General features: G+C 42.7%; 1 protein-coding gene across 1 annotated transcript in view; it reads left to right on the forward strand.

The window, feature by feature from the left end:
- WLS (Wnt ligand secretion mediator) overlaps positions 1-22,827 on the forward strand; it is a 96,955-nt gene that overhangs the window by 831 nt on the left and 73,297 nt on the right.

A 22,827-nucleotide genomic window follows, 5' to 3' on the forward strand; every position in this document is an offset into this window, starting at 1 on the left:
TCTTTCTTTCTTTCTTTCTTTCTTTCTTTCTTTCTTTCTTTCTTTCTTTTTCTTTTTTCTTTCTAATACTTTCCTTTTCTTTCTTTCTTTCTCTCTTCCTTCCTTCTCTTTCTCTGTCTCTGACTCTTTGTCTCTCTTCTTTCCTTTCTTTTTTTTCTTCCTTTAATTCTTTTTTCTTTTCTTCTCTCTCTCTCTCTCTCTCTCTCTCTCTCTCTCTCTCTCTCTCTCTCTCTCTCTCTCTCTCTTCCTCTTTTCCTTTTTTTCTCTACTTCTCTCTTTTTCTCTCCCCACCCCTCTCAAATGCCTTGCTTGTCTGGTGTTTTTCCAGGGAATAAGAAGCAGGAGCAGTTGAGTAAGGAAGCTTGGGGGGTGGGTGTTCATTCTCAGTTTGGGTGCCATCATCGCTGTTGGAGGACTCCTGCGTTCTGAACCCTTCCCAGCTTTCTCCAGGGCCGGCCGGCCCCAGCGAGCCCAGGAATGCCTCAGGAGAGGCAGGTTCACGTCCTCACATTCCAGCCTCACCAGACTCCGCTCGGCTAGTTGCGGCATGTGGGAAATGGGTCCTGGGTTTGCATGCCTGGGCGGAGGAAGGGCGATGGGCGATGTCTGACTTTCGTGTGCAGAAACTTGGAAATGCCTTCTCGTCATATTTCAAACCACCTGTGGCTACATCCAGAGAAGGGCTTTGTGGATGGGAAGCTGGGAATCCAGGCAGCCCAGCCGTGTTGCGGTTGTGTCGAGAACATTGAAAGTTCTGAGCCCTAAACAAATCATGTGGCTTCTATGAATCTCTGTGTTCTGTCTGTTGAAGGCAAGAGCAGGACTCATTGATCTCCAAGGGGCCTGGCTGCTATAAATCTCTGTAGTTAATGTGGCTTGCGGAACGTCATCCTAAGAAAGAGATCCCACTCCATTAGTTACCTGGTTAGTGTTTAGTGCCATCCCTGGGAAGCACTGAGTAAAGAAGCAGGGTGGAAAGCTGGCCCAAGAGAGGGTATGACTGGTAGCACCACAAACCCAGACTACAGGAGGGCTGAGGAGGGCGTCCTCCCCGACGGATATCCTGGCCAAAGCTCTGGTTACTCTGCCCTTGTTGCAGCTCTGCAAGTTGCTCATTTACAACTCCTTGTGCATTTGCAGGTTCCGTACCAGGAATACAGTTCTTGACACAAAGGGGCAGCATGTTGTAGGGGAAAGAAACTTGACTGTGCTGTGTGATTTGGGCAAAGTGCTTGTCCCTTCTGGATTCACAGAGACTCAAACAGGAACGAAACAACTGAACAAGACCATAGTTTGTGCTACTGTTTGCGCTAGATTGTGAGCTTCTGCACAGAATGTTTTTGCCCAGCTCTGGGCAGAGGACTTGCTTAATCCATATCTACTGATCATCTTCCACAGACTACGTGCCGCTCCCTCCATTTTTATGTCATTAATCAGGTAGAATATAAGCTTCCTGAGGACAAAGGCTGATTGTTTTTGTCTTGGAATCCCAGATAAAGAAACTGAGAATAGCCCATCCTCTTCCCCTTCCCCTCCACTCTGCCACCTTCACTGTACTTTCTGTTGGACATCCAGGACATTTCCTACCTCCACCCTTGGTTTATTCTTTGCCCTCTTCTCATCTGTACTCACTTCAGCTTTCATTTTGGGGGGCTTCCTCCCATAGAGCAGGCCTTTTTTTTTTTACAGTAGATCAACTGAAGAAAATGAGAAGTAGAAATAAATAAATATATATATGTATATATATGTATGTATGTATGTATGTATATATTTTAAATCTGCCCTCCTCCCAAATCAGTTTCTGTACATTATGTCACATCCATATGATTTGTTTGATGCTCCCTCAGGGCAACAGCAAAGACCCATCACTGGAAGGACCTCAGAGTCCAACTCTCAAATTTTACAAATGAGTAAACCATGGCCAAGGAAACTTGGGCTCTCATAGGATCTGAGGCATTTTAGGTCTTTTTTCTATACCATACTGTCTCCTACAAAGATTACTTATTCGTGCATCTAAAAGAGAGTAGTCCTTAGTATTTATTGATTAGAATGAACACTGAAAGCACTAAAATTTAAGAACATCATCCCCTTTCAAGCTTATATGGTAACATATTTGTACATACTAGAGATAATAAATAAAAAATATTTATTCCAAACTAAAATGTTACTATCTGCCTATACTTAGTTGTATTTAAAGTGCTTTTGCACACATAGGAAAAATTATAGCAAATTTATTTTGAAAAATCTAAAAATTTTTGTCTTAATTGCTGCAAGTGACACTTTTAGCTGTGAGACTGGGGGACTTCACATAAGTTATTTACTCTCAACTAGATACAAGAGCTTTTCTTCTTTTCCCCATCATCCTTTTTTTCTGGCAGGAAGAGGACTTTTGCTTTTGCTTACCTCCCAGGACTATTGCATCAGTTAATCCAATCCTTGTGAGGGTGTGCTTGGAGCTTTTAGAAAACTGGCACTTTGTAAATCAATGTGGTGGGATTTCAGGGCTGCAGATAAAATTCCTGGCCTGCAACAAATTTACTGACTCGGAGAGATTGGATTTTTAACCAATGGCTTGGGGTGATTTTTTTTTCTTCCCTTAACAAAATCAAGATGGATATGATTCAGTTCTTTAATCAAAATGCTCTGTTCCACTTGGATATTGCCTTAATTTTTTAGAGGTTAGTTGGAGGTTGAAGGACACGAGAAATGTGTGGGCAGCATCCCCCTGCCTTTTGTATATCCCTTGACTAGTAAATTTCTTTAAGGAGATCCTCTTTATACTGACTAGTGGGAGTCAGAATGGAGCCTTGCTTTCTCATCCAATGAGGTGCTTTCTGGTTTGCAGCAACCCAGCAGCCCTTCATTGAGCATCTACCTGAGCCATATGCTGGAGTGAATGGCCAGTGTTCAACCTTCTAACATTGCAGGGGCAGCCACTGTCAGGTGCCAGGTCATACTACTGGGCTAGCCCCCACGTTGTCTGGCCATCGTTAATCCATGAGGCTTTGGCTTTTGCTGTTTCGTGTTTATAGAGCTTCAGTGGTATTGTACCCTAGACCCATCATCTTTAGGTCATTCTTAGTGTTGTAGATCTAGAATTAGAAACAGGTGTGGGCTGGAGCCAACTGATTCTTAAATTTTCAGTATAAATATTTACACATTAGAAATCCACAAAGGCTGCAGATCAGGACTTCATATATTGTTTGCTTGGTTGTCTAGTCTTAAGAAGAATAAGAGAAAATGGTGCCCATTAAACTTAACTATGGCCTGCTTAGAATTTTTCTTCAGAGAACTGATTGTTAAATATTTACTAGTACCCTACTAGCTGGAAGGAACCTTCAAGGACCCTTTCTTTGTAGACATGAAGGAACCAAGGCCCCAAAAAGTGAGGTAAATGGTCAGAGTTTTTATTCAGATGTGAAATAGCTCAACTGGAATGTGAAACTTTGACCCTATATTAAAGCGCTTTTTACTGTGTAATGTTGCCTTGACAAAGTATTTCTACCTTGAGATGCCACACACTGTCATTAGAAGAATATTGGTCCCCACTAAGTTCTGACAGTGTTAACAGAATGGAAGCTGGCTTGGGTCTATAATTCAGAGATCAATGGATCAAACGCACCTTCTCCTAGAAGAAGGTAGGTTTTATGCTGTAAGGAATAGTGTCTATGGTCACAGAGGACCTCTGACACAAACCTATGACCTTGAGAAAATCTTTTAGTGCCCCCTCAGTTTCTACAACTGGAGTAAATGGTCTGTCAGCTATAAGTCACATGGTTCCCTAACCCCTTACTACATCTGTGATCTTAGACAAGTGACTTTACTTGGCCCCCTGAGCCCTTGGTTTCCTCCCCTGCAGAATGATGGAGTTGGAGAGGTTCTGGAGAAGATGATTTTCTGAGATGTCTTCTAGCTTCCAGAATCTGCTCTGATGAATCATACTAGAGATGGCCAAGCCACCATGTCTCAACCCATGGCCCACTCTGGGCTATCCTACCCTTATCAGTTCCAAGACAAATTAACCATATCACTCCTCCACTCCTACCCCACCTGCCACTCTCCAGTGACTTCCTATCACTCCAGGATGAAAGAGAAAATCTAGTTTGATCTTCAAAGCTTTTGGAAGACCTGCCTCCCCCTGTCAAACTTCGTCCCTGCCCCAGCTGACCACCTGGCTGTTCTCAGCTGCACTACCCCCAACTCTGGACACTTTCCCTGACTCTTCCCCATGCCTGGAACTCTCTCCATCCTCATTTTGGCCTCCTGGCTTAACCCTGGGTTTTTTTTCCAAGTTGCAGCTAAAACCCCACCTTTTTGAAAAAGCCTTTCCCAATTCCTGCCAACACTAGCTAGCACCTTTCCTCTGCTTCTAATCTCCCATTTATCCTGGAGATTGCTTGTTGAACAGAATTGTTTACATGGAGTTTCTCCCTTATGACTGGGAGTTCCTTGAGGTCAGAGACTGTCTTGTGTCAATTTTTTTTTTTGTAAACACAGCCCTCAGCACAGTGCCTGGCACTTAATAAATGTTTATTGACTGACAAAAGATCTATGAGTTTTGGATCAGTCTTCCCGAGGCTGCCATCCTTCAGCTTCAGTTCTCAGCCTGGGATCTGGGAATTTATAGTTTTAAAAATATTTTGATAATTATATCCCCAAATAATTGTTTCTTTGATAATCCTATTTTCTTTTATACATTTAAAAACCAAGTTGTGAAGAGGGAATGATGAGCTTCCTTTGAGTGCCAAAGGAGGTCACGATCCCCCCAAAGTCAAGGACCCTGGTACTGGCCAGTGAGGAACTTCCATCCAAGCTGAGGAAAGGTTTGCTCTCTTCTTGAAGCTTTCTTACCAGTGGGATGGGGTCTGTCAGAGCCTCAGGTTTGCTTGACTGCTAGGAGAATCCTAGGGCCATTTTTATGCTCTGATAATGAATGAAGAAGTATTTTAATTTGTATCCAAGGCAGGGTTTTTAAAATCTTTTTGGAATATTTCTGATCATGTTTAATTGGACAGTGCTTTCCATTTGCAATAAGAAAGACCTGAGTCTGAATTCTGCCTCAGTCATTTATTAGCTGTGTGATACTGGATAAGTCACCTAAGCTCTCTGGAGCTGCTTTCCTTGTCTGTAAAGAACTAGCCTTAAAGATCTGGGAGGTTTTTTCTCTTTTTCCATGTGGCTCTTTGTTGGTTTCCACTTGGGTTCTTAGCACCTGAACTCTCTAGGCCTTGTCTGGCTCCCCCACTCCCCTAAGGCTGCCTAAGGACCAGGGATAGAAGATTTCTTGTCCTCATTGTCCTTGACCCCTCCTGCATCTTTGACATCTGTCACTTCCTGTTTCTTGACCCCAATCTTTCCTAATATCTTTTTGAGGGTCTCAGCCTTGTTCTCACATTGCCTTTTCATATTGTTGCTAGCTTTTTGTTGTATGACACATCCCTTCATGTCTGGATTGTTGCAATAGCTGCTGGGGAGGGAGGAATCTACAGCCTCAGTTTCTCCCTACTCCAGTCCTTCCATTCAGCCTCCAAAGGGATTTTCCTAAAGTACAGTTCTGATCACATCCCTCCCTCCTCAGTAAACTCCAGTGGCTCCCTATTACCTTCAAAATCAGAAAAGGGATTTCCCCAAAGCACGGTTCTGATATTGTTCTCTCCTCATAAACCCTAGTGGCTCCCTATCTCCTTCAAGATCAGATAGAGAAGGCTTTGTTTGGCATTCCAAGCCCTTCATAATCTGGCCCTTTCTCTTCCATCTCCTCCAACCACCCCCTCCCTGACTTCCTTTCCATTCCAAATAAAAATTCCACCGAAGATCCCACAGGAAGTCTTCTCAAAATTCCAGCGCCTTCCCCCTGTTAATGACTTCCTATTTATTCTTGTGCCTTGTATATATTGGTTGGATGTTGTGTCCCCCATTAGCTTGAAGACCTGCCTTTTGCATCTTCTTGCACTCCAGAGTTTAACACGATGCTTGGCTAAATGTTTATTTTCTACAAATCTTTTTTTTTGGTTTAGTTTTTTTTGTTGTTTATTTAATTTTTATTTTATTTTATAATTATAACTTTTTTTTGACAGTACATATGCCTATTTTCTACAAATCTTAAAGTAAGATTTCTTTATCTGGTATCTAGGAACTTTCAAAATGATCTATAACTGGATGGGTAGATAGATATAGAGAATTACATTTCCACAGGAATGGTACCTTTGTAATTTTGTGGATTTTGATTTCATGCATTTAAAAACATTATTCTGAGAAAGAGTCCAGAGACATCCCCAGATCACTAACTGGGTGCATGGCACGGGAGAGTTTAAGACCCTCTGCTTCAGAGCTCCCCTGTACCAAGACTCTTCTCCCTGGCCTTTCCTTCCCCTGGTTCTTTCCCCTTGGCACCTCCTTTTATACTCACCCTCTGAACTTTCACTCTGCAACTCACTCCCAAACGCCTCCTGATTTTTTGTTGTTGTGCCTGTAGTCATTTTCAGGTCTTTTAACCTCTTGGAAACCTCAGTTTCCTTATCAGTTAAATGGGAATCTCAATGCCTGTCGCCTGACTTCTCAGCTTGGGGATCAAAAGAGAGAAAGCCTGCCAAACTCTCTGGAAACTTGGACCTGCTCTAGAAATGTCAGCTGCAGTTAGGATTATTATGACTTGTGAGATGCTGTCGCCAAAAATTAATACCTGCAGCCCAAACCTCTGTTGGCAGCCTCCCAACCTGTAGCTCCCAAGCCTACAGGACTCGCACTCTTGGCACCTCAAACTCAGCACTTTGAGGGACCGCAGGGCTTCCTTACTCTGATTTCTTACTCTTACTCTCCTCCTGCTTTGATCTCTGAGGCTCCCTCAGTCTCTTCTGAAGTTCTCAGTTTTAGAATGGAAGTAGCCTGCGGGCCCAGCCTCTTTGTAATCCGGCTCCACCAGGTTTGCCTGCTTCCTAACTGATGGTTGATGAAATGCACCACACCCCAAGGCTGCTTATCTTCTTGGAGCGCTGGCTCTTTTCATCTTCAGCCAGTTGGTGATGCTCTCTCTGGTCAGCCCAGCCCAGGAGGTGGGAATTTAGATGCAAACTGGGGCTGCTGGGTTTTTCCTTTTGTTTGCTTGCTTTTAGCATAGAATGCATTTGATTCACTTCTCCTGAAATCCTCCAGGGAAGGTGCATCTCTAGACCAGCAAATTAAAGTCACTTTCTCTTTTTCCCCTTAGTTTTCTCTTCTTGTAAAATGACTAGCCAACAGTCAATCCCAGACAGAGCTATGGCCTGTGAGATGATTTGGGATAGCATCTGGATAGGGTCAGAGGTTCAGAGTTAGAAGGAGGTTAAAGGAGAGGGTACCGCTAGTCCCTTGTCCTCATTTTACAAAAGGGGAAACTGAGGCACAGTGAAGGAATTGTACTAGACCAAGGCTATGCAGGTTATAGAACCATAGATTTGGAACTGGATGGGCCCTTAGTCATCCAGCAAACTCCTTCCCCACTTTTTTTTTTTTTTCCCAAAGAATGAGGGACCCATTGAAATAAAGACAGGATTCCTCGGACATTAGTTTGGAGGCCTTTCTTCTCGCAGAAGGGAGCTATGTTGGCAGTGAATGAGAGAATAAGCTTTGCCAACTCTCAATTTATACCAAGTGGGGTGGAAGGATGGCAGAGAGGCCATTCAGAGCACATACATGTGATGTGTCTGCCCAGTTGGGCCTGCTGACTGAGCCAGAAGGAGACCTGGGACTCTGGCCCATAGAATGGAGAAGATGGAGGCCCAAAGGGAGGCAGACTGGAAGAGGCAGAAGGGCTTCCGGCCCCTTCTCTGGCACTTCACCCATCAGGAGTTCTGTCCCCCAACCCCAGTAAATAATGGCAGATGGTCTCATTTCCAAGACAGTCTAGAACATGGAGATAGCTGGGAGGGGTCTTTGAGTCTTTAGCACCTAGCACAATGCCTAACACATAGTAGGTGCTTCATAAATGCATGTTAGATGTGTTAGTTGATTGATTCCAAAGCTGGCTCTCTACCCACTAGTCCCAATTGCCCTTTATCCTTAACACCTACCCTATTGCCAGCATTAAAAAAATTTATAAGGAATGGAACAAACACTTATTAAGCACCCACTGTGTGCCGGCCATTGTGCTGAGTGCCTGACAGGTATTCCACTTGATCTTCAACAGCCCTGGGAGATAGGCGCTATTTCCTAGAAACTGCAGCTTTCCAGAGCTACTGAGGGTCTGAAGCAGGATTTGAATTCCATTCTTTCCGACCCCAAGCCCAAGGCTCTATCTACTGTGTCACCTCATTGTCCCTTACAAGGAAAGGCAGTGGGATGTAGAGTATGAGCTTGGTGGCAGCAGGTCTAGTTACAATTGTTTTTTGATCATCGCATCCATAGTGGCTGGCACATGTCAGGCACAGAATTCCAAGATTGGGATGCCAGTGATTATCCAAGGAGTCCCATTTTCCCTAATATTAGCACAGGCCAGACAAAGGTGGTGTAGAGAGGGGCTGTCACCCTCCAGTTCCGGAGAGCCAAGATCACATTGGCATTGGGGGGCGCCACCCCACACTGCTGACTTCTGGTGAGCTTGTGATCCCTGGAAGCCCCTGGATGTTTTTTATAACACCGATAATCGTTTAATAAATGATCACTGACTCACGTCGGTAGTGGCCTTGGTCATTCTGCTCCTTTCTACACTTCCCTCTTTAGCTGAAAACAAGAATGGGCTAGAGACAACTCAGAACAGAGCTGATGGTTAACTTTTCAGTGGAACCTTTTATGTCTTGGAAATGGGCAAATGCCAAAAATCAGGGCTTGATTTTTTGTTTTGTCTAAACTTCAGAAAATGATGAAGAAAATATTAGTGATTTAGACTGATCGTTAAAATGTGTCATGACCATATTTTTTAAAAAGAGAGCTGGTTATTAAATTTTGTCTACCCTACCCATGGCTAAAGAACCTACTAGATGTACCACAAAGATCACTGAATTTAGAGGCAATAGATGTGGATTCCAATCCCAGTCTCACTGTGTGACCTCATCCTCTCAATACCTCAGGTTTCTTCATCTCTAAACAGAGAGACTCCGGCCAAAATGGCAGCCTCTTGTTTCCTTACGTGGTAATGCTCCCATTGTTTTTTGTTTTGTTTTGTTTTGTTTTTCTTCCCAGATTATTTTTACCTTGTGAATACAATCCTTCCTTTGCAACAACAACAAAATTCAGTTCTGCACATATATATTGTACCTAGGCTATACTATAAGATATTTAATATGTATGGGAATGCCTGCCATCTAGGGGAGGGGGTGGAGGGAAGGAGGGACAGAACAGAAGGGAGTACAAGGGATAATGTTGTAAAAAAAAATTTACCTATGCATATGTACTGTAAAAGTACATTATAAAAATTAATAATAATAATAATAATAATAATAATAATAATAATAAACATGGTAATGCTCCCTCTCTGTCTCAGTGCCTTTGAGCTGGCTGCCTTTTGGGTCTAGAATGCACTCCTGTCTTATCACCCTCTCTTTATTGGGAACCTCAAATCATTTTGTATTATACTACTGAATACGTTGGTATTTGGTCCCACTCTGTGGACCCACGCTGTGAGTATATCAGAGTGTATTTTGTGTGTCCCCTATAAGGAAGAAGCTGTTTGGGAGTAGGGATTGACTTCATCCTCAGGCCTTAGCTTTTAACCAACGCTTGTGGATTGGCTGACTGAAGACAGATACTTAATGCTGATCCCAGATCTCCTCCCATCCTAGATCATTCCTGAAATTCACCCAACTTTTGTTCTTCTTTCCCTCCCTTCTTTCTTCCCAAGATTTCTGTGCCATGGCTGGCTGAAACATCAGACTATTCATTTTCGAAATCTCCTTAATTGCTCTGAGACTTTTAATTTGTTCAGGATAATGGTGCAAATGTCTGAGAGCTGGGAATTAAGCCCTCCAAGGTTGTTAATTTAATCAGTGGGCCAAGGTATCCCTGTCCTGACTAATGAAGGAAAGGCAGCCAAATCCTTTGCACAAAGGGCTGGGGTCATTACTGACCACCTAGTCGGAGAGGAATGACCCGGCCCTGTTTTATAATGAGTTAATAAAATGTCAGAGCTGGAAGGGACCTTGGGGATCATCTTAGAAGACTCATTTAATTCTGTAGCTTGAAGTATGCTACCAAATACATCCCAAAGGCTGTCCAGAGTCAGTAAGATAGATCCAGAAATACTTTATGGGGTGGGATGGGGCCCTACTGTGTGCCAACAGAATCTGCAGAGCCCCTCCGGGGTGTTGTGAACCAGCGTGTGGAATGGACCAGTAAGCTCATAAACATAGCGGGAGAGCTAAGACTACTTCATTTAAGCAAGCACTCCAGCTTTCCTGGGCGAGCCCTTTGAAAGAAAGAAGGACCTCTGTCCCCATGATAAATTAGCTTGTTTATTCCTCTCCTGCTTATTTCTATCCTGCTGTTGGTTAGTGTAATGAAGTAGAAATCCATTGTGCGTGCTCGTTGGGTGGTGATGGCCTGGCACCAAAGGGGGTAATTGAATAGAAAGGCGGAATGCTGTTGGTGCATGGGAGAAGTTAACACCACATGAGGTCACTGGGCTTCAAGCTTCAATCAATGTGGGCACAATGCGGCCCACTCCTTCAAAAGGGTTTGTTTATGGTGCAAGAGGAAGGGTCAGTAGTTAATTTGAAATGCTCTAGGTATGTTTTCCTTCCCCTGAGAAGGTACTGAGGCTGTGTCATGGATGATTGTAAATATCCTCCAGGGAGGGATGGGATGGGGAGAGTGTGCAAGCTCAGAGAGACTGGGGGTGTTCTGTCAGGGGCTCCCCAAGGCTTCCTTTAAAAAATTCACATTTGTTACTGAAAATATTTTTTTAAAAATCCTCATTTCTTTTACCTCTCAGGTTCCTGAATATCTACTTTGCATGTGGCATGCCATACATAGGTATATTTTCTATAATTGTATATTTATATTTTATGTATATATCAACCTAGATATGTATATGTAGATATGTAGAATCTATCAGTTCTTATTTTTGAATCCAAGAAACTTGGTTTTTAAAAAAACATTTGATCGCTGCATCCCAACATAATTGATTTCCTGTGTAATTCCTTGTATTGCATATAATTCAGATCAGGTCAACGAGCATTAATGTTCCTTGCGTTGTGTTTGGTGTTGGAATATATTGAATGACAGGGTGCTGAGTCTGTAGCTTTCCCAGGATGTCCCATGTAGCAAAAGTGACCCATAATTCTCTGTGTCTATGTCCCTGGAGGTAGCAAAAGTGACCCATAACTCTCTGTGTCTATGTCCCTGGAGGTCAGGGGCTGCCTTTGCTGCTCCTTTCTGTTCCCAGCATTTAAGCCCGGCGCCTGGCTGGAGAGTGTGCTCAAAATAAGTGTTCACAGGAACCCAGATTTACAGCTAGAGGGGTCATCTTGTTCAACCCCCCAAAATTAAGGGACTTGCCTGAGATCACACAGAGGTGGGATTCAAGCTCAAGCCCTTGGATTTGAGGTCTGTTCTCTCTGCTGCTGTGTGGGTCTCCCCACCCTATTGATTGGTTGTTGACTGCTGGAGTGTCTCCATCCCACCCTGCTCAAGGGGCCAGCCCTTAGACCAAGGAGTAATGCAAAAGAAAAAGAACAGGCTAGTTCAGCAGAAATAACTGGCCTCTTCCTGGTATATTCAGTGTCTATGGTCCTGGTTCCTTACCCGGGCCTAACAAGGCAGGGAGGTGCATTTCTATGGGACAACCCAACAGCCAACTTCTGCCACAAAAGAGAACAAAGGAGGGAGCCCAAAAGGGTAGAGACTGGAATGCAAATGAACAAATGCTGGATAGAGCCCAGAAACTTGGAGTAACTGTTACTGGAAGGCATCCTGATAAATGTTTAACAACCAGCTCCCTGGAGCTAGGGAGGATGTACATTGCACACACTTAAGCTTAATCTGTATTATTAACATTTTTTTTCTGTCACTTTCTCGAGTCTAGGTGAGAAAACAATAAATCTAGCCCTGATTTATAGTATTTTGGAGGTGTACATTCTCACACTAAAAATTTAACATTACACTAAAAATTTAACAATCAGCTGAACTAATAAATAGGCTATTTTTTTTCTACATAGTCTGGGGGTACTGGGATGATCATGAAGTCACCCCTTTAACCCTTTCCCAATGGCCTCGATTATACAGATGCCTTTCCCCTCCTGAGTCTCCTCATCCTAGAGGGCCTGCCTGTGCCCTCTAGGAGATGCTGATTGCTGTGTTTCCTATCGCTGACTCACTTGCTGCTTTTTGACTGCCAAGAACACCGCCCTTTTATAATTACTACCGAGAGCTTTAAAGGCAGAGGGGGCCGGCCCCTCTGGCTCAGGGCAGCAAATATCTGGCTTTTAGCATCTGCTTCTGGAAGGAAGAACACGAAGCTTACAGACAGATGAGCAAAAAGCTCTCTTCCACTGAACAAAACATCAGGACCTAATCCCTGGGGAGGTGCCCCTTAAATAATACTAGGGGATCCTGGCTATTCTGCCTCCAAATCTTACCTTTTTCAGAATACTTCATCCCTGTAGTATCCCTGTGGAGGAGGAAAGGCAGGAAAAGTATTTTATTCCCATTTTATAGATGAGAAAACTGAGTCATATGGATGGTAAGTAACATGTGTACGGTCAATTCTCTTGCCTCTCGTGCCTGACATGCCCTCCTTTTTTTTTTTTTTTTTTCCTTTCTCCTTTTGACACTGCCAGATTCCTTTAAGAATCAGCTCAGGTAGCACCTCTTCCCTGAGGCCTTCCCTGATCTGCCCTTCCCTACTTTTAGCATATTTTGTCCTCCAATATTATTTCATGTGTACACATCTGTGACTGTGTTTTCAGCCCAATAAGGTATTAGATCCTTGAAGTTGGGGACTATTTTTCCTTTATTCTTTGTGTATCCCCAGTATTTTAGCACACAGTAGGTGCTTACTTTGTTGTCCCCCAGGGCTTAACACATAGTTGGTGCTTCATAAGTGTTGATTGATTTGACTGAATCGCTGTCTTGGGGGGAAGTCTTTGTTCATCTGGTGGAATAGAGTAAGTCACCCAAAGCAGGGAATGTGTCACTTTTGGCTTTGGGTGTCCAGTGGCTGGCACTTATAATAGAGAAATCTCTTATGAAGCTCCTCCTATGTGCCAGGTACTATGTTAAGTGTTACAGATATCAGCAGAACGAAAAGCCCAGATCCCAGGGAATATTAAGTAGGTGCTTAATAAATGCTTGCTGATCAATGGGAAGTGTTTTCCATATGAGTCAAATGATTTCTTGTGAGCCATGTGCAGATAGATCAAGCCTTTTAAGTGTGGACTATTTGCTGGGTACCAAACTAAGCCCTGGAAACATAATAAAATTATTAACTAATAATAGCTAATATTTACATAGAACTTTATAAATATCATGGTATTCAGTTATTCACAACAATCCTAGTAGGTAGGTGTTAGAATTTTCCCCATTTTACAAATGAGGAAATTGAGGCATAAAGCAAGTAAGTGACTTGCCTGGAATCCCACAGCTAATAAATGTTTGAAGCTGAATTTGAACTCAGGACTGCAAGCCTAGTACTCTAGTTTTCCCACCTCAGTTTCCTCATCTATCAAATGGGGTTAATAATAGCACCTACCTTTCAGAGTTGAAATGAGGATGAGATGAGACATTTGTAAAACACTCTGCAGACATTATCTAAATTCGATTCTATTCTTATTGTTCTTAATTAGATGGTCTCTGAGGTCCCTTCCCGGATTCCATGATTCCTGTTTTCCTGGTGCTACTAATGAAGGTCTCCAACTCCCCCATCTCTTTTTATTACTATAGCTTATTAAGCACCTTCCTAATTAATTCAGAAAGTGCCAGAGCTGGGAAGAGACTGGCTTACGACTGTGCCCCAGAGACATGACAACAGAAACAATGATAACTAACAATTATAGAACACTCGCTGTATGCCAGACACTGTGCTCAGCACTTTGCAGTTTCCTCACTTGATCCTTACAACAGTTCTGGGAGGTAGATTTTGTTGTTATTCAATTCCCTTTTTACAAATGAGAAAACTGAGGCAAGTAGAGCTTAATGAACTTGTTGGGTGTCTGGTACACATCTGGGGCATCACATTTGAACTCGGATCTTCAGCCTCCACACCCAGCGCTCTGCACTTTGATGTCCCCTCACTGTTCTCTCTAGACATAAGGTGTAAGTTCCTTCAGGACAAGGAGTATTTCTTTTTTGTCCTTGTATCTCCAATGTGTCTGGCATATAGTAAGTGTTTAAAATATACTTTTTGATTGACTAAAGAAACTAAGTGATGTGTCCTCCCTCTTTTGTGGGTGAGGATACTTTGTCTCAAAGAAGCCAAGACATTTCAGTGAGATCCGGGTTTCCTACCGCCGTTTCTCCTTGTGTCTAAGCTCCACTTTCACTTTTGTATATGTCTACATGAATTTTCAGGGAAGTCCTGGCCAGGTCATGTTCTGGGTATGCCTTGAATAGACACCAGAGATTTCTGTTTATCTGAGAAATCTGGACCACATGCAACATTGCTTTCTCAAATGTAATCCATCTTGTACAGATAACTAACACCCTGGCAGGTCGTATAACTTCTCAGCCTCGGTTTTCCTATTTGCAAAATAGGGGAGTAATAATAGCACTTATTATACCAGGTTGTGATGAGGATCAAATGAGGTAATATTTTTATAGTGCTTTGATAACCCAAAAAGCACCTATAAATTCTAATTCATAAATCATAAATATTACTAATGATGATGGATATAGGGCTTTTAGATTTACAAAGATTATCTCATCAGATCCTCACAGCAATCCTTTGAGGCTTTTAGGAAGTATAGATTATTGTACCCATTTTACAGATGAGTAAGCTGAGTCTTAGAAAGTTGGAGTGAGACTGACTTACCCATTTATAATATACTTAGTAAGTAGTATAAAGGATATGAATACAGCTCTTTCTGATCCTGGATCTATCATTCCACCTAGCATATAACGCCACCTATAAGACAAGAGGATTGAGTGAATTTCTTTTTTTTTTTTTTTTTGCTTGTTTTTTGCTTTATATAAGTATTTATTGGAATAACTTTGGACTATACTAGTCCAAATAATGCTAGTTTATTGTTTTGGATATGCACTTTATATCACATGTGAAAATATGCCTTCTATTTTTAGGCTTTAAAAAAAAGTTTATATTCAAAGATAATTTATTAACAAAAACTCCTTAAAACTCATTACTAGGTATAATTACACTAGAAAAATAGAGATAGAAGGATAAGATTATGCAAACTTTTCTAACTGTAATATAAGATCAAATTAGAGTTTAACTCAACCCGTGTACCCTGGGAAGCCCAGAAGGAGCCGGACAATTTCTAAGTTTCATCTGGATCGAAGCGTCTATGAACAAATGAGCAAACACTGGCCAGATTGCCCCTGCTTTGCTCAGTGGTGTGATGGCGGGAAATCTACACTAAATGGGCTTGGCATTGGGTAGCTTACTATCCAAGTGAAGGAGAAGGCTTAGGGCTGGGGTGAAAACATAGTTAAAATATGCGGACGATAAGGGGGCAGAAAACAGTGAGATCAGAGATCAGGGGAATTGACATGACCTGTTTCTTGTTGAAGGCAGATGAGGGCTCTCCTTATGAGCAGGACTGAAAGGAGAGAGAACCTTCTCAGATGTGGGCACCAACCTGTGTGGAAGCATCGAGGCAGGGTCGCCCTGAGCTCAACCCTTACGTGACCACTTCCCAATGGGTCTGTAAGCAAACGCTGTGAAAAATAGTCCGGTGCTCTAATCCAGGGGCCACTCGTGTTCTCTGTATCAGGAATATCTCCTGGACTTTGCAGCCACCTCCATGTATTCCTCTGTTCTGGGCCTTGTATACAACTGAATGCACAGCTCGGCATTTTTAAAAAGATCCCTGATCCCTCGGCCTAATCTCCTTTTTGTCCATCCTGGTTTCAAACAGACTTTTACACAGTGGACAGATTCATCTTCTTTACAAAACAAAACCAACTCAAAGCAATACACAATAAAACCCCTGTGAGCTGGAGGGATCCCAACACATCCCCAACCTCCTCTAGGATCTAGAACACTCCCACGATTTCCTGGGAAAGAGCAGTCCATTCTCCTTTGGGCTTGACTGGCCAGGTTAAAATGTTGGATGAGATATAAGTGATGTTAAGGGGACAAACATCAGGGGAATTAGATTCGATTTTCTACCTACTTTCCAACCCTATGCAAGTTTTCTAGAATTCTTAGGCACTTTCCTCCTTTCCACACACTCAGCAATGCAGCCATATTGCTTACATGCTGGTCTTTGCTCATGACTGCAAGATGCCCCTATTCCTTTTTTTTTTTTTTTCCCTGAGGCTGGGCTTAAGTGACTTGCCCAGGGTCACACAGCTAGGAAGTGTTAAGTGTCTGAGAACAGATTTGAACTCAGGTCCTCCTGAATTCAAGGCTGGTGCTCTATCCACTGCGCCACCTAGCTGCCCCAAGCTGCCCCTACGCCTGAAAGGCTGGGTTCTCCTCACTCCTACCTCTGGATCCATATTCCCCAGAGGTCTTTCCTGGTCTCTCCGGCTGCGGATGCTTTCTCTGGGAATGCTTCCATCTTCTTGACATAGATCTTGCTTATATAATGTTATTCCTTGCATGTTATTTCTTTCATTAGATTGTGAGCTTTTTGAGGACAGGGAGCACGAGTTTGATTTTCTTTCCCTTTCCATTGCTTAGCTTGGTGTCTTGAGTAAATAAGTACTTAAAAGTGGTCATGGCCCGACTTCCTGGTGCCCCAACTGAATACAGTTCTCCAGATGTTATCTAACGAGAGTAGAATAGCGTGGGGCCATTGTCTCCCTCCCTACTCGTGATACTATTCCTCTCTTAATAGAGCCCAAGATTACATTTCCTTGCTCTTATAACATGCTGTTGGTTCATATTAAGCTTGTAATACAATAAAACCACAGGGTGTATTTTCAGACTAAAAGCTGTCTAGACATGTCTCCCCCAACTTGTGTTTTGCCAAACAGGCTTTTTGAACTCAGCTGTGGGACTTTACATTGATCTGGTTGTTGTAAGGAAAGCATTTTGTAAACTTTATACAAATGTGAAATGTTAGATTGTTAACATGTTAAGTTGGGATTTTCCATCGTTTAAATCGAGATGGGATGTGGTCGTGCATTTTGGGTTCCTTTACAACATTTGCTCCCCAAATGGACATTGTGCATCTGTTACAGAGGATGCTCTGGGACGACCAGAGCACCTCACCTCTCAGCCCACCACCACTTCTAACTTCAGCTGCTGGCTCCTTTCCTTATTAGTCATCCCTCCGGGTCAAAGGCAATCTAGTTAGCATGCAGAGACATTTTTTTCCTAATTGGCTCAGCCACAGCTTCGGCACAATCTGTTATGGACTCTAGGTTCCCTTCTTTCAATCTCTAACGGAGAATTTATGGGTCTGGACAAAATCATCGTTAATGACCATGTAATTTCTTAGCAGCATCAAATAACGTGAAATACCTCCAGACACTGAAACAAAGTGTGTAGGCAGATGCCATGGAACATGTTGCCAGGGGCCCCCTCTCTTTTCCAAGCAGGGGAGGGAGCATGGGAATTGCTGAAGAAAAGGACTGAGATCTAATTTCTTACTGGAAATTTCCCCATCATTGTCCTACAGAAAAGCGCTGGAGAAGAAAAGCATTTCTCTGGGCACTTTGTCCCCATTGCGACAGTGGGCTCCAGCCTTGGATCCACTCACAGTTCCTCCTGACATCCATCCATCTTCTCTTCTCTTGCTCCTCTGCTAAAATCTTGCCCCAAGCTCTCGGCCTCCCAAGTGATGACCTAAAGCGTAGGCTCGAGTTTCAAAACCACTGCAATTTCGAAACCAATGGAATTCTTCAGAATGTCAAGGCTTACCTGCCATCTTGGGAGCTTCAAGCCTCTGCCTTTCCAGAGAAGTCTTCCTCAGGCTTCCCAGATCTCGGCAACCCAATGCTTCCATGGAATTTTCCCAGTCAGGTATCTTTGCAGAACTCCACAAGGCACATTGGTTATTATGCCTGGAACCTTTGGTGTTCACTTGGAGGCAGTGGTGGGTACTGCTGAGGCTGAAGTCAGCAAAATCTGAGTTCAAATCCTGCCCGAATTCCTACTAGCACTGGGATCACTTAATCTCTGTGTGCTTCAGCTGATTCCCTCGGGTTAATGGCCAAAGTTCTTATAGGAGCAGAGATCTGAGACTAAAGGGGGTCCCAGAGGCCACTAAGTCTAACCCCTTCATTTTTAAAAAAATATAACTTTTATTGAAAGTTACATATACATGGGTAAATTTTTACAACATTATCCCTTGCGTTCCTTTCTGTTCCGACTTTTCCCTTCCTTCCTTCCACCCCCTCCCCTAGATGGCAGGCAGTCTTATACATGTTAAATATGTTATAGTATATCCTAGATACAATATATGTGTGCAGATCTGTACAGTTCTCTTGTTGCACAAGAAGAATTGGATTCACAATACTTAACGTGCAACAAGAAAATGGGATTTACACACATATATTATATCTAGGTTATACTGTAACACATGTAAAATGTATGGGATTACCTGTCATCTAGGGGAGGGAGTAGAGGGAGGGGGGGGAAATCTGGAAAAATGAATACAAGGGATAATGTTATAAAAAATTACTCATGCATTTATACTGTCAAAAATGTATAATTATAAAATTAATAAAAGAAAAAAAATTGGATTCAGAAGGTAAAAATAACCTGGGAAGAAAAACAAAAATGCAATTAGTCCACATTCATTTCCCAGTGTTCCTTCTCTGCAACCTCTTCATTTTACCAATTAGGAAACAGCTCCGACCAGGTGAAGTGACTTAGCAAGGTCACACAAGTCAGAAATATCAAGAGTGAGATTTGAACTGGGGTCCTCTGCCTCCAGCACCTGATGCCGAGCGCCACGATGTCCATAGAGGAGTTGAGATCTGTGATAGGGGAGGGAATTTTCTGAATTCTACTCTAGTGGTTACGTGAGAAGGAGAGAGATGTAGAAACAAGGAATTGTACTTGTCTTCTGTCTTGTGGATTATGTGGGAAGCCTTCCTGTAAGGATATAGATAGTACCCGGTGACCTCTGACCTGGAGGGGGCCCCTGCCAATTCTGAGATTCTGTGTCTTCCTATTGTGGGCAGGTTTATTGAAGGCCAGTGACTCACTCCCCTCTCTTCCTTTTTGAACTTACTTCCTGTTCCATTATCCTTTGTTGGAATGGAGTCCCACTCTCCCTTTCTGTTTTCATGGTCTAAATAGTCTAAAACCCTCTTTGCATTGTTTCAATAGGTCCCAGTGATCCCCAATAGTGTATATGGAGGATTAGATCAGCATCACCCCCAGAAACTTCTTCCCCAAAGAGAAAACCCCACCCTAAAACAGAATCAAGCAACCCCTGCCAGCATGGATTTCTGACTCACAAAGAACCGTGACAGCTCTTATGCAACAGGAATGTTGGAAGCATCTCACACCAGGCTATGTTTCCCTCTGTCTGTCAAGTCTGGGGGAGCCTTCTTGGCCAATAGCTGTCGGGGCTTAGAGTTTTCCCAGATGGAGGCAGGCAACAATAGTCAACTTTAGCCTGAAGCTGGAGTCATTTGATCCTGCTTCTCTAACCCAAGGACTGATGGGATTGGTCAGAAGTTTTCTTTTTTCTTTTCCCCATAAACTTTGCATGGTCTGAAATCGGATGCCTGGTTCCAGGATCGAGCAGCTTTGGCCGTTGGAGAATTCCACTTCGAAGCAGACGATCTGAACCTCAGGTCCATAGATTTCAGGAGGGGGTATCACTTGGATGGAAAAAATATATATTTTTCTATTAACCTGCATCTGAGACTAAACATTTAATTGACAAATTTTCTTTTGAAAGCCCTGACTCTGAGAAGGGGTTCATAGGTCTCACCAGACTAAGGAAATGAGACTCAGAACTCTCCTAGGGAACCTCTCATTCCTTCTGCACCCCTGCCCTGTTGCTTGCCATAGAACTCCTTTCTTTTGAAATCTTTTCCAGGTGAGGGTTTTTCCCCTTTCTTTTTCCATTGACCCAATCCTTGTGCTGGGAAGCTGTTTGTTGTTGGATGAATGAAAAGCACTTTCTCTGTATCTAGCACTGGCTGAATCCTGCAATACAAAGACAAAAGGGCCCGCCATTTTCTGCCTTCAAGAAGCTTGATTTCTAGGAGGGGGAGACAGCCAAAGTCTGGGAGAAATGGCCAGGAAAGGATAGAAGTCTTAGTGTGAGAAGTAATGGAGATGGTGAGTGTAACCTTAAAAGGACCTAGACAGAATGTACTCCTCTGCTTCAGAAGCAGTGGTAGCCTTGGTTCCATGTCATGGCTGGCCTACTGACGTTCACTTTCACAAGCATTAATTATGTGCCAGCTGTATGCCAGACTCTGTTGAGTGATAGAGCCAAGGCAAAGAAGCTTTATCTTGAGCTACAGCTTGGGGAAGTCCAAGGATCCTTTCTTACAACCATGTTTTTAAATGCATAAAATAAATTCATTGGTTTACAAAGGAAACTGAGTGTATTGGAATATCAAAATATATTTTTTAAATGATCATGAATTCCTGGACTACATAGAATAAATAATATGAGAGGAAGGCAGCCTGGATGCTAAAAGAGATCCAGTTTAGGTCATGGGAAAATCAACTAAAGGAACTACAAAGTTTAGTCTTGGGTCCCAGTTGTGACATCAGACCGGATGATCTCAGAGGTCTCTTCAACTCTATATCCAAGAACCAGACAAGTGGATAAGTTACAAAAGGTTTTATAAATGAAAATTAAACTGAACGCTCTGTGTAAATGTTAGCTAATGTTAATGTTATGAGGTCTTATAGTCTATAGGGACCCAGTCCTTTTCTTCCCAGGTAGAAAAACGGGAAGACAATAATATAATATCACACATCCCATGGTTAAGTGATAAATCTGTTAGGTTCTTTCCCAGTTGGGGACTGATTTTGAGAACATCTTTCCCTTTTCATCTTTAAAACAAGAGGACTTGAACAGATAGTTTTACAATCAGTCATCCCGCACTTATTAAACACTGTGTGCAGTGTGGTGCCATAGTGGAGAGAGTGGAGTCAGGAAGACTCATCCTCCTGAGTCCAAATATGGCTTCCAACATTGCCTAGCCATATGACCCTGGACAAGTCTCTTAGCCCTGTTTGCCTCAGTTTCCTCATCTGTAAAAGAAGCTGGAAAAAAATGTCAAACCACTCCAACGTCTTTGCCAAGAGAACCCCAGAGAGAGTCTTGGAAAAGTCAGACATGATTGAACAATTGAACAATATTTAATATTTATAATATATAATATAACATAATAATAAATATTATATATTTAATAAATGCCTTTTCTGTGTTGGGCAACAAACATCTTTGAAAATTGATGTTTGCCTGCTAGGCATTGTGCTAAGTGCTGGAGGTAAAAAGAAAGACACAAATGGTCCCTGCCTTCTAGGAGCTCACCATCCAATGGGAAGCAGGGAGGAAGAGAACAAGTTGTGAGGAACCATGTACCATAATACGTAGAAAGGGGAAGCGGAAAGGTATCTTAGAGCAGAAGTTCTTGGCAGCTTGGCAAAGCCAGAGAAGCCCAGAAGGCCTGCCCGTAGAGGTAGTGTTTTGGCTGGGACTTGGAGGAAGCCGGCAGGCAGAGATGGGGAAGGAGAGCCTTCCAGGCATGGGAGCCAGCTAGCCAGTGCCCAGGCACAGAGAAGGTAGCAGCTGTAATTTCTTCCCTTCCCCTACTGTTTAGGGACTCATCGATGAAAGCTCCACAAACAGTAGGGGCCCAGCAGCTTAAATTGAAAGCCAGAGAATGCTGGGAGCTGGTTTCTGGTTTTCAGAGTTTGGCAATTATCTCTTGGCAAGAGGGAATTGCTGTCGAGACTTTGACTTAGCCAAGATTCATTTATTCTGAGTCTGTCCTTGTGGAGGGTATTTTTTCTTGTTCTACTCTTATCCTATTATAAGAAATGTGGAAGAGGTAGCAGGTGCCTTTCTCTTTTCCCTGAAATGAAATCTCTTTGTTGTCGAGAACTCCAAGGGGGTCTTCTGCCAAGATTTGGAATTATTTTCATCATTCAGCAAATGTTTATTTAAGTTTTTATTACATGCAAAGTTCTGGGCTAGGTGGTGTGAGGATAGTCAGATGAATTTAGAGCCAGTTTTTGTTTCATTTTATATAAGATGACTTAAAATAAGATGGACACACTCTGGGCATTTTCCTGGTACCCAGCTCTTCCTGCCCCTACAGCCTCTGTTCATCCTTCTCTCCTCTGTCTCCCTCATTGGGGCTGTGCCTCGGTTCTGCTTTCCACCTCTAGCTCTGAGAATAGCAAACAAACCAACACAGCCCTTCCAGGAAAAAAGATTCAAGAATCAGTTGCTCAATGTTTTCTGCCTCCCTGATCAAAACACTTTCCCCTGCCAACTTTCTCCTATGTATTGACTTCTTCTATTTGAATATAAGTTGCTCGAGGGCAGGAAGGTCTTCCCTCTTGGTATTGAAATCCCAGCTCACAGAACAAAGCTTGGCACTTTGTAAGTGTTTAATAAGGTGGTTCTCCCCCCTCCCCCCCATTTATTTATACATTTCTAGATCTGGAAATCTTTCTAGGTTGCAATACATAGTTAGAAACCAAGAAAGCTCATGGAAGAACATGAGGTCATTTATTCTTGATGAATGAGTGTGTGAATAAAGTATTAATTTAGTGCATACTGTATACTAAGCAGTGTGCTA

Source organism: Sminthopsis crassicaudata, chromosome 4, assembly GCF_048593235.1.
Source record: "Sminthopsis crassicaudata isolate SCR6 chromosome 4, ASM4859323v1, whole genome shotgun sequence".
NCBI classification, from domain to species: Eukaryota; Metazoa; Chordata; class Mammalia; order Dasyuromorphia; family Dasyuridae; genus Sminthopsis; species Sminthopsis crassicaudata.